At 37.4% G+C, this 16,039-nt stretch overlaps 2 pseudogenes; both read left to right on the forward strand.

Moving 5' to 3' along the window:
- The first annotated feature begins 11,644 nt into the window (after positions 1-11,644).
- LOC107706065 (cytochrome P450 1B1 pseudogene) lies at positions 11,645-13,969 on the forward strand (annotated as a pseudogene).
- Positions 13,970-15,788: 1,819 nt separating this feature from the next.
- Positions 15,789-16,039, forward strand: part of LOC107706557 (cytochrome P450 1B1 pseudogene) — a 3,769-nt pseudogene continuing 3,518 nt past the window's right edge.

Raw genomic sequence — 16,039 nt, forward strand, 5'->3', positions numbered from 1 at the left:
TTTTATTGTAAAAGTTAAACTGCTTTTAAATGTAACTTAAATGTGACAATGCACATTTTATCTGATATAATATTTATTTTAAATAACTGAATATTCTTATTTTCTCTGATTTATTTTTGTGCTAATTTTACATTATTATTTTTAGATTTTCTTTATTTTTTATACTATTTTTGTGTATTTGCATGCAATATATCTGTGTAAGTTTCATCTTCAGGTCAGTATCTTCCAACAGGACAAATCTTTTCATGTAGAATTCTCACAGAATGCAGAATGTCAACATCTTAAATAAATAAAACCACCTCCATCTCGTAGATCATATGCATTCATTTTACCTTTTTACATTCTCATGCTTTAATTCAGAGCAGCACGCGAGCCGCCGTTGTAAAGACCACCCGCTTTTTCCTGCGAGCAAAGAGGAATCGGGAGTTTTTAAGAACAATTCTTATTTGTCTTTTATGCTTGTCTTTCTGGATGTGGTTGAAATGAGCCGTAGGCTTTCGTGGCAAAACAAAATGTGCTTCCATTGAAAGTATTGTAAGACAAATCGCATCTATGGACGCCGCGGGTCAGTCTGTGACACATACACAACCTATTTGTGACCCTGGAGCACAAAAGCAGTCTTAAGTCGCTGGGGTATATTTGTAGCAATAGCCAACAATACATTGTATGTGTCAAAATTATACATTTTTCTTTTATGCCAAAAATCATTAGGATATTAAGTAAAGATCATGTTCCATGAAGATATTTTGTAAATCCTTATGACTGGTTTTGTGCTCCAGGGTCACATTTATGATAAAAACATACCTTCAGTTCAACATCCAGCTCGCAGACAACATATGCATGTGATCTAACTTGCATAAAGAAACAATGTGCATCTTCCATTACTAGGATTTGGTTCGTGCTGTAAAGCCGCGGCATTAGGAGGAAGTAAAGAGTGAAATGAGGTGAGGTCAAAGGTCAATCCACAACACACGGCTCAAAGTGCCAGACGTTTCATCTAACCGTCACGAATCCAGTGATGTATGACGCTCGGCTCCTGTTTCCAGTGTTATCCTTTTAGATTACAAACACACATTAATATATGCCTTCGTTCTCTTAAAGCATGCCAACTGTTACAAGTGCAATTCATTTCAGACTAAAAATAAACATTTGCATTCATGCATTTGGCAGATGCTTTTATGGAGTGGTGTGGATTATTGTGATGCTTTTATCAGCTCTCATTCTGACGGCACCCTATTCACTGCTGAGACACTGATGCAATGCTACATTTCTCCAAATCTGATGAAGAAACAAACTCATCCTAATCTCTGATGACCTGAGAGTGAGCATACTGAAATCCCCTGGATGTGCTCGAAGAGGAGGATATTGATGAAATCAGAAGATTCAAGCCAAACTCTTGAATGATGTTTTAAACAGGACTCACCAATTCAGTTCATCTAATGCACTTTTGATAAAGCGAGTCCATAAGTTCGTCTCCAAACTGACCTTCCTGTAATCAATATGTATTGTTCGATCGTTCCAGAAACCACCGCGAGCGCTGAACATCATTCACTGGCTCATTCTCACTGGATCAGATTCAGCCGGTTCTTTCACTGGATCGTAAGGATGCTGTTTAAAATGGCAAAAGCCTGAAAAACCGGGTCCAAAAGAAGTCGGAAAACTGAAATTGCGCTTCTAAAGTTTCCTGTTGATAATGAGGCTTTTAGACAATCACAGACCAATTCAGAGCAATCGACACTGTTATTTTCTCCATTCTTGACATGATGCAACGCAAAAATTCATCTCTTTTAGCACTTGGCAAACGACCCGGGAGTTTGGGTCGTAAAAACACTCAGAATCCTTGAATGACTCGCCATGTGATCACAAGAAACCATCACAGATTTACAGGCAACCATTACTGCTCCTTTCATCTGAAGGATGAGTGTTTATTCTGTCACTGAAGTAAATAATACCAAACTACTTACAGAAAACAAGTTCACAAATCTGAAGCTTCAGAGATCGAGTTTTTGTTTCTTTGAGTATCTGTGAGGTCTGTATGAGGTTTTGAGTCAAAACTCTAGCTTGATTGTTGGTCTCAAACATCCAGTTCAAAACTCTCTTAAATGTTTTTTAAACATTAGGTTGGGGCAAGTTCTCCTCTTCACTTTAAGCTTTTATCCAATAATTAATAATGAATTTCTTCTTTATATTATTTGTAGTAGGGTTCAGATGTATTTATTTATTTATTTTATTATTATGATTATTTTGCAAAATTATAAAATAAATAAACAAATTCTGAAAATATAAACCAGAGTTAAAAATTATTTTTTTTTAAATTTTAAAACCTGTGACAACTAGCCCCGGTGTCCTCTACCACACGCAGGATCCGGTAGAGCACAGGACGATCCGGATCAGATCTCAGCCGCTCTAAAAATAAACTATAGGCCAATGAGAAAGTATTTCTCCAGGAGCTCTTGCACTGATCAAAATACTAACATCCTAATTCAGCTAGTTTTACTCAAGTCAAAAACATTAAAATCACTGAATCAACTTCAATACATTCACCAACAAAAAATAATTTCATGGGTTAAATCAGGTAGAAAAAATTGCATTTGCAGGTTATAACTATTACAGGTTGCCACTTTTTATAGTGTTTGTGAATATATGTATTTATTTTAAATATAATATTTTAATAGTTTAAACATTTTATTTTTGAAGCACAATAAATGCTTAACGCATAACAAATCATATGTCGATCTATAGAGCAGTGTTTCCCAAACTGGGATTTGTGAGTTGATGAAAAACTCATAATTAATTTAAATAATAATAAATTTATTGCATTCCCATGAGAAACTTTGCATTTGCTTGCATAACATTTGTGATGGAAATAACATTATATAAAAAATTTCTGTGATTTTGCGAGCGAAGGCAAAGTTTCTTGGGGGAACGCAATATTTTTGTAAGTGAATGCAAATGTTTTGTGAGAGACTGTGATAATTTTGCAAAAGAATGCAAATGTTTTGCGAGACAACGCAAAGTTTCTTGGTGGAAAGCAATGCTTTTCTGAGAGAACACAAAGTTTCCTGGGAAAACGCAATGCAAAGCTTCTTTGGAAACGCAATACTTTTGAGAGAAGATGCTAATTTTTAGCAACATCATATGACCCCTTTAATTAATTACTATTTTAAAACCAAAATCATTATTTTTTTTTTTTTAATTTTCATGCACTGTTTAGCAAATTTTGGGCTATTTGGCTTTTCATATGTTCTTTTGGACTAGTGGAAAAAAAACTAATGCACTTCTATTTGCGTCTGTAGATTTCATTATAATATATATATTTAAAAAGTTTTTATCTCCACTTCAGCATCACTTACATACACCAAAATGTACAGTTTTATTCCTATCTGTATTCTGAAGGTTTTTACCGAGGGGTTTGTTTATATATCATTCACAATGATTTATAGAACATTTTATTACTTAACATGTGGTGAAAATGTTTTTGTTTTCTGTCTGTTGACAGTATTTTCTGATTTATGGAGTGATGAAAAAAGAAATCCATAATCCCCTCTGGAAAAACCGTGAACTCTCAACAAAAATCAAACAAGAATCTTGAACTTGGCTTCATCCAGTTGTTCTGGAAATGTATGCAAATTAATGCATACTTAACTTCAATAATGAATCAAATAATGTGTCGCTTGCATATTTAAATATAAAATTTTCAGAAAACTTCTAATACAAACCAATTGTCTTAATGTACTGTGATTCATCAACTGGGTAAGTATTGTATTTGTTAAATTTTAACTCTATATACCTGTGGTGTCTTGACTTATAAAGTGCTGAAAGGTTAAATTTGCTTCTGTTTTGGGTGGAAAGTCCTTGCTTTATTGCTTTCTACTGTATGATTTTCCCTTCAGAGAATCTGGAATGCTGAGCTCAAAAAATGTGTAATTGATAACAAGCGTCCTTATGAGCTGTTACTGTCCCACTACATCATGACACTCGTGTCGCACATAAGCACCAGATTTATAGCCTGTAAACAAGATCAGAACAGGCGAAACGTGCTGCTGAGAATCCATTGGGCTTAAGCAGCCGCTTACCGCACACTTTCATTCCAGAATAAAGTGAGAACAGAGATCAGATCTCGTCCCATGATCCCTTGAGGAAAGACCTCCCAAAGCGTACTGTGATATGAAATGGGCCGCTTTTGGCTCACTAATTGCACTTTTCCATTTACACGGTTGCATGTAAATGACTGTGGTTTGTCAGCGTGATATTCGGCATTAAAGACAAAAACGATTACACTGCCGCAAAGACCACCCGCATTTGTTGTCCCAGCTGCGACACATGTCAGTCCCTGCACAACTGCTCTCAGTGCATTAAAATAAAGCGAGAAAAAACATGTTTGCATGAGATTTCTCCATCTTGGGTTTTTCTGTAGACATGCACATACCAAATAAGCAGACAGAAAAGCACAAAAAAGGCACTTACACACAAAGTGAAATTGGAGCAACAAGAAAAAAAAAAAAGTAGAAATTCTGTAATAAATAATCAAAAAGAAAAAATAGATGAAGTAAATAATCACTGGAAAAGCATCTAATTATTTTTATTTATTTGTTATAATTTATGTTGCATGCAAATAATTATTTAATCAGAATACATGGCTATTTGTGAAAGATGCTTTTTGGCAGCATAATGGTGCGGTTACAGAATCTACCAGCAGGGTCTAACTAACTACCCGTACTAACTAATCAAACCCATCATGACCATGACTAGATTTATAATGATTCATTAATGTTTATTTACTTATTTATTAATTTTAAATACAATTTTTCAAATGTGTCATAGGTTCACATGTGTTATACACAACAAATAATGTTTTTCTTAAAATGTAAAATGTGAAAGTATTTTCTTGGGCTGAAAATATATGGAGGTCAAAATTAATTTTTAAATGCTTTTAAAAAAATATACTTATCTTTTTTTCAAAACTATGCAAAAAAATTGTCAAAAACATATTGGTAGAAAATATATTTATGTAAGTAGTAAATATATTTTTTGACCCTTTTTTTTTGCTATATTTTGAAAATATATTTTTGCCGTATGGGAAATGAAACTAAAGAACTAATTATCCAAACAATTAAACAATGTGAAGAGCAACTTCATGGCAACTTATTTTTATAATAATTAAAGTCGTAAAAATAATAAAAGAGTCTATTTTGAATTTTAAAGATTGTTTTTGAAGTGTAAAACCATTACATCAATTCATTTAAACACCTTAAAAAGTTGTATTACTTAAGCCCACAATGTAGATCAGAATAAAGTTTATTTATAGTGAGAAAGTTATTAATTCTAAGTTGTGAATAGTGAAGATGTATGTGTGAGTGATACTTCATTAACCTGGAGATGTGTGGAGCTTCAGGCTGCTGTAATTGTTCCTGTCAAAGTCCGTCTGCCAGCTACAAATGAGCTAACCAACTCAAATCGGGGTCATCTGGAAGCCATTTCTCGCCGTATTTTTTTTCCTTCCCCGTCTCATTTTAATCTCCTCCTCCTCCCAGGGGAGGTCGGGGCCGGTGACCGGGATCTGCGCACGCGAGGCCAATGTGGCACGCAAACTCATCCTCGCACGCAAGAAACCTCTGCAGAAGACATCAGAACACACCTATAGAGGAGTGAAGGAGAGCATTATCACTCTACATAGTGATGCATTTAATACTGTGCTAAAAATAAAACAAAATGCACAGTATGAAATGCACTATATACTCCTGATGTGGAAATATAGATGCAGAAGATCAACAGAAATTCAGCAAATAATTTGGCCTTAGAGAAAAACAGGCCCTACCAACTTAAAAAACATAAAAACATGGCTTAAAACTTCAGCTGAAAAAAAAACTGCTCTTCATGCAAAGACAAAAAAAGGAGAGAATGTGCAAGGCAAATATTTCAGAGAAATGGCTACATTTTAACTTTAAATTGCAAAGTATTTTTAAAAAAAAAATTTTTTTTTAAATTGGCTAATCTTACCATTTAATTTGTTTACACAAACATTATACATTTTAAATTTTAAACATTTTATCATTTAAAATAATTTTATTTTTAAATAATATAATAAAACGTAATGAAAATAATCAATGTTGAAAATACATAATGTGTAAATTCTTAATTGTCATGAAAATAATGTCAAACTGCAAAAAAAAAAAAAAGGAGGGGCCTAAAATAGCCTTAATTTTCTTTATGCTAAATATAATAATATTTAATTTCTTTTGGTTGCAAGGTAAAGTATGAGCTGGACACGTCACGCTATTCTGAATCAATGCTTTAATCAGTTTAAAGTAAATGAGATAAATTTAAGTTGATATGAAAGCATCTGCTAAATTAATAATAAATATGATCATGATGAAGCATGAAAACATCTGTTACTTCACATCACCGTTCTGCTGTGTTTGATAACTCAGCTCTACAGTTTCCATCATCGCTCATCTGCCAAGTCACGTTATTAACAGACGGGAATTGTTCTCGAGCGCTCATCATTGACATCAAATTATAGAAACTGATCTCTCTTAAATGTCAGGCCACATCAAATCACTAATGCTGAAACAATCAGTTCTGATTGGAGGAAACGCACGCTGCTCACTTCTGATTGGCCGATGGGATCTTGGACCCAAAAGTCTAGCAGGGGTCAGAGTAAGAGGAGATTTGTGGTTTAATGTACCTGGCGAAAGCACAAACATCCCGCTGTGAGACGTCTGTGCGCTCGCGTTCCCTCAGGCGACTCGCTCTCGTTTTAGAACGGACCGCAATAATTCAATAACCTTACTGGATTCAGTTAAAGATAGCCTGTGTTTGGGAATCATGGATATTTTTGTGATGTGATTTATTTAATAAAAACAAAATGTTCATGCACATCATAAAAATATAACTCACACAGTGCACAACAACAGATTTCTGCATTTTATGCATATTAAGAGTGAATAAACTCTCACTTCCCCTAGTGGCATGCTTAAACAAAATTTACAAATATACAATAATCTATGCCTTTATAATCTCCACACTATGATTCCTCAGTTTTATTTTAAACGATCAAACAAATGGAGCACAGACATTCATCACCTTCACTGTGATGCGCAAAACAGAGAAGTAGTTGCCTAGCAACCATCCAGATTTCCTTAGCAATGACTTACTGTTGTAACTCCTTAGCAACCTCAAAGCAGCATGCTAAAAACCACTCAGAAAATCTTAGAAACTGCATAGCAACGCCTTGGCAACGAGCTACTGTAGTAACTCCCTAGCAACTTCTTATCAGCGCCCTGGCAACAAACTGCTCTAGTAAATCCCTAGCAACTGCATGGCAACACCCTGGCAGTGACCTACTGTAGTAACTCCCTAGCAATTGCATAGCAACACCCTGCCAACAACCTACTCTAGTAATTCTAACACTAGCACTGCATAGCAAAGCCCTTGCAAACATCCTACTGTAGTAAATCCCTAGCAACCCCATAGCAACATGTTTAAAACCACTCAGAACACCTTAGCAACTCCATAGCAACACCCTGGCAACATTCAAATGTAGTAAACCCCTAGCAACTTCATAGCAACACCCTGGCAATGGCCTACTGTAGTAACTCCCTGACAACTGCATAGCAACAAACTACTGAGGCACTGGCCCACTGTAGTAACTCCCTAGCAACCCCATATCAACAAGCTAAAATCCACTCAGAACACTTTAGCGACTGCATAGCAACACCCTGGCAATGGCCTACTGTAGTAACTCCCTGACAACTGCATAGCAACAAACTACTGAGGCACTGGCCCACTGTAGTAACTCCCTAGCAACCCCATATCAACAAGCTAAAATCCACTCAGAACACTTTAGCGACTGCATAGCAACACCCTGGCAATGGCCTACTGTAGTAACTCCCTGACAACTGCATAGCAACAAACTACTGAGGCACTGGCCCACTGTAGTAACTCCCTAGCAACCCCATATCAACAAGCTAAAATCCACTCAGAACACCTTAGCGACTGCATAGCAACACCCTGGCAACCACCCAAAACACTGGTTTGTATTTCTCTATTCACATTCACAAAAAAAGTCAAAACAACAGTTTAAATAATTCAAATTGTCTTGTGAAAAAAAAAAAGCTCAGCTCAAGTGAATCAGCATCACGTCACCGCCATTAATAGACTCCATCGAGCTCTAACATGGTCAAGATGGCACTGGTGAGTCATAAAGCATTCACTAGTGTCCTGCAGCGAGAGAGAGCGTGTTCATTTCCTCTCTCTGAGTGTCAGTCGGTCATTTGGGTTTCTGGATCACCGCTGCTGTCTAATCTGAATTCGCATTCCTACGCTTAGTTTCAGCTCGTCCTTTTTCCATGAATCCCGCCGACTCCTAAACGGCCCGTCGGACCCCTGGCTTCCCTCCTCCTCCCTCCCAGGGCCATGCGTGACAGTAGCTCGCTGAAAAGTGGAAATGATTCTAGTAAACAGTGATTAGCTCCAGACCGGGATCGGCTCGTCCGCCGTGAGACCTGCAGCCACACGCTCGCGGCTGCCAAGTCCTCAACCTTCCCGACCCTCCGGGGTCACGGCCAGCCTTTCACAGCCAGGTTAAAGAGAATAATGGCAGGCAAACACGACAGCCTCATGCAACACACACACACACACACACTCACCACAAAGCTGGCTCTGATTAGTGAGTGGACGCTGATGTGAGATATGTGAATCACGGGATTCCAGAGGATTCTCCTGTACGGAAAGACATGATGGGATTTTGGCAGCGCTGAGCTCTGATAGTAACACTGGAAAACTGGGTCTGCAACCCAAATCGATGTCTGAGTCATTGAAATAACATTTGTTACATGCATCTATGATTTTTGATGTTATAATAAGGGATTATGGTACAATCAAAAAACGACTTAAAAGCTTTTGTCGCTGTGGTTTAAGATATAACATGTTTTTATTTTACACAGAGAATATTAACTAATATCACCCTATTATTAGAAAATGTGCTACATTAATCCATGATTTTTGATATTATAATATAAAGGATTAAGTTACACTAAATTAAAATATAAAAGCTTTTGTTGCTGTGTTTTATGTTGCAAATATTAGTCAATCAAAATGTTGAGCTTTTAAAAACCATGCATTAAAATGTTATTTGTAAGCTTTATGAGAAACATTTTTATACTGTACATTTAAGAAGATTATGATATAAAAATATTTTTATTTTATTATATATATACTTCTTAATCACAGAATTTTATCTAATATCACATTATAGTTACAATCCATGATATTTTTATAGTATTCTCATTAAATTATAATCTAAAAGCTTTTGTTGCCATGGTTTACGTTGCAAATATTACAGTCAATCAAAATGTTGAGCTTTTAAGAACCATGCATTAAAATGTTATTTGTAAATTTTATGAAAATTATTTTCATATTTTTTTTAGATTTATGAAGGCAATTGGTAATGTGAAGCCTCATAATGCATTATAAAGGTATTCATAATGTGCATTGTAATGGATTATATATTTTCATGTAACCAAAGTTAAAATGCATTACAATATATTCAGATTCCTTGTTATTCATGAAATCATAATGCATTATAAAGTGCATTTTAAGGCATAATTAATGCATTAAAATCTTTTGTAATGCATTAAACACAGATGCTTCAATTAGTGTTACCACTTTATTTTATTTTATGTACTGCTTAAACACACAGATTATTAACTGAGTTCATAGACAGTTTAATGCTCACTAGTTCCTCGTCTCTAGTGTTCCCTAGACAGTGCACAATGAAATCGAATCTTGTTTCTGTGAAGATGTTTATTCTCTCCTAGGGAGCGAAAACAGTGGGCTCCTTAAATCCAAGCGGATTGGAACTGATTGAATTTGGCAGCTTCTCCTTCCTCTATTCTCACAGGCACATCTCATTTTAGTGGTGGTTTGCATCCAGGAAAGTGTACTATCAGCAAGAAATCAATGCTACTGTCTTCTCTGACTCTAGAAATGTTGCAGCGCTGCAATTGGAGTCATTAGATCCTGCAAAAATAAACTCCTTCTGGTGAGGAAACAAGGAACATTTATATCCTGCCTGGCGCTCAGAAGAGAAACATTTTGCATCAAGTTCTATTCACTATTCAGTTCTATAGCTTAACGTCTCGATATTTCAGAGCACTTCCTTTTCATTGGTGAAATATGTATCACTGGAACTGCAAATATGTATGAAAAACACAAATGCAAATTCCAGTTAACACTGATATGATATAAACGGAGTCTGTACAAAGGGAACACACAGCAAAGGAAAAATGAAAGCAAATGCATCAAAATAAAGTCCTTCAGCTTCTTCATATGCACTTACATCATGAAACTTTTAAAGACAAATTACCCTCTCAGGATATTTAATTTGATGTGCTTTCTTACAGAATAAAGTGTCTGTATTGGCATTTTCTGAGAGGATCTGCTTTAGTGCACGTAATGAAGGCATGCTTGCAATTTAGCAATTTCTCAACGACTGCATACCCAAAAACACATGTGAAAATTTATCCTGAAATTGTGAAAGGAAAATAGCCAGGAGAGACCCTGGCATGCTTTTCGATGAGATCAGAGACCCCAGAACATGATGCACCATCGACATGTGAACACAACATCAAATTATGCTCTTAAAGATCATTTACAAACTTTATTGTTTCCCTCTGTTGTAAAATGTTGACATTTGTACTAAAAATCAAATGTTTGTACTTGGAGATCAAATTTGTATTGACAATTGAATTATGCTGCAAGGATATTAAATGATTTATTATGAAAACTTTCACCTTGTGATGTGCAATCATCTATATATGCAATAATTTTTACAATATGCATAAGTAATTATTATGTTTATTATGACATATGATGCTATTCCATACTGAAATTCATATTCATAATTCATATTATAAATTATATAGTTTGTACAACGGGGCTAAATACACAAAGGGACACACACTACAGGGATAACGTGGATTTCCAATGTCTAGTCGTGTTGCATAACTCCATGCATGCATGCTTTTCCATTTTTAGGGATTATGTAAAGTGGGTCTGCAAAACAAAGCGTCTTTTTATTACGAAACATTCCCCAAGACAAAAGTCTGAAGTCTGGGGTGCCGTCGATGATTGCATCAATCTTAAAATAACATGTTCGTAATCCTGTGCAAACCAGAGCAGAAATAACGATTAAAGGAGTGCGCAAACGACTAGAAAGACGCGCGCGTCAAATAAAGAGATGCAAATAAAGAGTTCAGCTGCAGCAACATAAAACGATTAATGCATCACTCTATCTGAGTTATGATGATTGGCACAAACCGCAAGAGTTTTGCACTGTTAAGTTCTCTGCATCTCCGCAATGATTATCAGAAATACTCCGCACAGAGCGCGTGCAAACGAAACAAAGATGATTTACGCACTATTTTCACCGCAGGTCCCGTTGTTTCCCGGTGAACAGAACCGGTTGCGCACTTGGATCTCCGTGTTCGGCTGCAGCCAGACGTTCAGATCTTCTGACGGAGTTTCTGCGGCTTCCACAATGGGAGGAGTGAGACTTTCATCGGGTCCGGCCCCCTGTGCTGCAAACATATATAAAAGACATGGATCCAACCAAGCAGCTCAGAAAACCCTGTCAGCTTAATCTGGAAAAATTTAAGAGGGTAGAAAACTCAATGCATGCAGATTAATTAAAACAGACTGAACTGGCAACCGAGAGAGAGTTTATATTGATTATTGCATGCAGAACGGAGGAACAGATTAGATTATTCATTTAAACGGATGCTTTTATTTCTCTCTATATAGCATTGAACATGAACATTATTTGAGCAGAAAACAGAATCTCATCACAAGAATAAAAGTGCATCAGAAGAATGGCTCTGACTGAAGCTGAGTTTGAGAGCAGCAGTATCATGAAGGAATGGAGCGGACAGGTTCAGCCGGCTTTGATAGCATCCTTCATCATCCTCTTCTTCCTGGAGGCCTGTCTTTGGGTCAGAAATCTCACGTTCAAGAAAAGGCTTCCAGGCCCGTTCGCCTGGCCCTTGGTGGGCAACGCCATGCAGCTGGGACAAATGCCACACATCACCTTCTCAAAGCTGGCAAAGAAGTACGGAAACGTCTACCAGATCAGACTCGGGCGAAGCGACATTGTGGTTCTGAATGGAGATGCGGCTATACGCAAGGCGCTCATTGAACACAGCACCGAGTTTGCCGGGAGGCCAAACTTTCTGTCCTTTCAGATGATCTCCGGCGGTCGGAGCATGGTGTTCAGCAGTTACAGCAAACAGTGGAAGGCGCACCGGAAAGTAGCTCAATCGACTCTGAGAGCATTCTCGTTGGCAAACACTCAAACCAAAAAGACATTCGAACAACACGTTGTAGGCGAAGCCATGGATCTGGTCCAGAAGTTTCTGAGGCTCAGCGCCGACGGACGACACTTCAATCCTTCGCACGATTTCACCGTCGCCGCCGCCAATGTCATCTGTGCGCTTTGCTTTGGGAAACGCTACGGCCACGACGATCCCGAGTTCAGGACCCTCCTGAGAAGAGTGGATAAGTTTGGCGAAACAGTTGGCGCTGGAAGCCTGGTGGACGTCATGCCTTGGCTGCAGTCGTTTCCGAATCCGGTCCGAAGCGTTTATCAAAACTTCAAGCTCATTAATGAAGAGTTCTTCGCTTATGTGAAGGACAAAGTGGTGCAGCATAGAGACACGTACGACCCTGAAGTCACCCGTGACATGAGCGATGCAATCATTGGCGTAATTGAGCACGGGAAAGAGAGCATGCTGACTAAAGACTTTGTTGAGTCTACAGTCACTGATTTAATCGGTGCAGGACAAGACACGATGTCAACAGTCATGCAATGGATACTTCTGCTTTTAGTCAAATACCCATCAATCCAAACCAAACTCCAAGAGCAGATTGATAAAGTAGTAGGTCGTGACAGACTCCCATCAATAGAAGACAAGAGCAACCTGGCCTACCTGGATGCCTTCATCTACGAAACCATGCGCTACACCAGCTTCGTCCCCGTCACCATACCGCACTCCACCACCTCAGACGTCACCATCGAAGGTCTCCACATCCCCAAAGACACCGTGGTGTTCATCAACCAATGGTCCGTCAACCACGACCCTCAAAAGTGGCAGGATCCTCACATCTTCAACCCGTCGAGATTCCTGGATGAGACTGGAGCTCTGGATAAAGACCTGACCAACAGCGTGATGATCTTCTCCACAGGTAAGAGAAGATGCATCGGCGATCAGATCGCCAAAGTGGAGGTTTTTCTGTTCTCTGCCATCCTTTTGCACCAGTGCGCGTTTGACAGCAACCCCTCTCAGGATCTCTCCATGGACTGCTCATATGGTTTAACACTGAAGCCGTTCCATTACACAGTCTCTGCGAAGCTCAGAGGAAAACTGTTTGGCTTGGTATCGCCAGCATGAGTTGTTTTTGTGACTAAAGCCCAGCAAAGACTGCACATATTACAAATATATTCCACATAACAATGAGTATTAGTTAAGCTGCACTGAATGCTATTTAGTAATTCTATATTTAATATTTATACACGTTTGCAATGATTCAATGAACTGATTCAATCACATCAATAGAATATGTTGTCAGGTAACTGAAGAGATTCTTCTAACGCTCCTAAATGGGGTTAATAGTAATGTTTTAATTGATTTATGTTTATAAAACATCATTTATGCTTCAAAATAATGATAGAAGGACTGCAATATGAAATGTTTATGGTCCAATGCTAAGCTACTATCACTGTAGACATATAAACTATTATGTAATATTATGCAATTGTTTGTAGATCGTGTTGAGTCATGTTAATGGGCAGCAGCTGTTGGAGAACTTTTACTTCCTATGAGCTCGACTCAGATTTGGCATAGCAGTGCATTTAATTATGCTTGCATAAAACAGTATAACGATGTGATTATAGACATTTAAGCATTTATTGTACAACTGTGTCTATAAATTCTATTCTTTATAAAATGCATAGACATTTATTCACTGAATTCTTTCAAAAGCCTGCAAGGGTCACTTGTTGAAATTACAGTAATTTTAGTGGCAATGCCAATTTGCAATCAATGCTTTGCTGAGTCTGTCCTATTGCTCAGCAAATCATTCAATGGAAGTCTTAAGCCTCACGCTGGATGAACTTTCTGCTTCCTCATGTCATTTTGAAGGTTCATCACATGCACAAATCCTCAAAATAATGTATAAAACTAGCAGTATAAATCAGAGCTACTATCTCAAGATATACTCCTATATCATATTGCATATATTATGGTAAATGTTTACACTGAATGTTTTGCAAGCTCAGTTTTTCTTTCTTTTGATATTCAGGTATTATTTTAAATGTGTTTTGTTTTTACTATTGGAAAATAAGCTACAAGTGGAATAAATAAAGTGCTGTTTTACAGATGCACTCACTCTCTTTCTTAACATGATTCACATTTTATAAGAAATTACATGCATACACATACAATCACACATCAATCCAAACCAGCCAGGCATTTAAATGACAGTTTTATTATCTGAATGGTCTGCATCTGTCTTCACTTATGCATATGGTCTCTATATATCCTTATTGTTAGTTTTATGGCCAATATTTCTGTTTGCATTCAGTTTCTGAGATATTTCTGTAAAGCCACATCTTTCAAGTCAAATTATCTTATTAAATTTATATAACAGTCATTATTCTAACTACAGCTCATGATAAATACACAGTCATGGTACATATTTAACTCCATTGTTTGTATCTGTTCTTTGTCTGAAGCATTAAAACACATTCAAAACTTTCACGAGTTTACAGACTGAATTCCTCAAGTGACTTGATTTCACTAGCATTCAGTTGGCACCACATTGTGGATTCCAAACAAAATGAAATCCCACCAATTAGAGCAGACCTACAGAGCTCATATATGTTAGGCAATGTATTCTGTAAAAAATAAAATAACAGCATTTCAAGTTTTATGGTTTTATTCAACTTAATCAGACATTTCAGCACTTTACAGCAAGACAAATAAAACAAATGATCTCTTAAAAATATATATAGAAAACGAAAGCCATCATTAAACGAAGGCGCACATCCATTTAGCATAATGACTGTTATTTTCTTACTGTCATGTATATACACACAAATAGAGTACCTCCAAAAAGTCAATAAAACAGTATGTGAACATATTAGATAACGTATCAAAGCAAGCATCTATGCATGTCTCAAATGCTGCAGGATCTTCTCACTAATACTCACTTTTCTTCATCACGTTTGAAGTCTCAGTGTGTTTGAATAAGCTGGTATTTTGGTCATTTTTAGTGGATGTATGAAGTCAGTTCTCCTCAAGTTCACACAGGTGTCCTGGAACCACAGGTGCAGAGAAACAACTAAGATCCACTAACAACATACAAACACAATGCTGACTGTCTTCAAGTCCAACAACTGCATCTATTATCAGTTCAAATTTCACATTTACATTTTTAATGTACTGCAAAAATGTTCTAAATTCTTTAAAATTCTTTAAAATATATCTCCTCCTACTCTAGAGATATATAACACCGTGTCAAGGTTGAAATCTGCATTCTTCTAATTTGGTCATCTCTGGACAGACACTGCAGCTCCGCAAACCCTGACCCGTCTTCCTGTAACCCCACAGCCGAAGAGGGCAGAAAACAGCAGAGCTATCAAATTCTTCCTTTACTCACCATTCAAGATGGGGAGTTACTAATACAGTCACAATTTATGCAAAAACAAACCTTCAGAGCTTCAGAATATCATGGCGGTTTCAGACACAGAGTTCGGCATGAATGGTAGTAGCATCCTTAAGGAATGGAGCGGACAAATCCAGTCAGCCCTCGTTGCATCTTTCATCTTCCTCTGCTGTCTGGAGGCTTGTTTCTGGGTCAGGAACCTCACTCTCAAAAAGAGGCTTCCAGGGCCCTTCGCTTGGCCGCTTGTGGGTAACGCCATGCAGCTTGGCCAAATGCCCCACATCACCTTCTCCAAGTTGGCAAAGAGGTACGGAAA

The sequence above is a fragment of the Sinocyclocheilus rhinocerous genome, unplaced genomic scaffold (genome assembly GCF_001515625.1).
Source record: "Sinocyclocheilus rhinocerous isolate Xijiao unplaced genomic scaffold, SAMN03320098_v1.1 scaffold3629, whole genome shotgun sequence".
In the NCBI taxonomy this organism is placed as follows: domain Eukaryota; kingdom Metazoa; phylum Chordata; class Actinopteri; order Cypriniformes; family Cyprinidae; genus Sinocyclocheilus; species Sinocyclocheilus rhinocerous.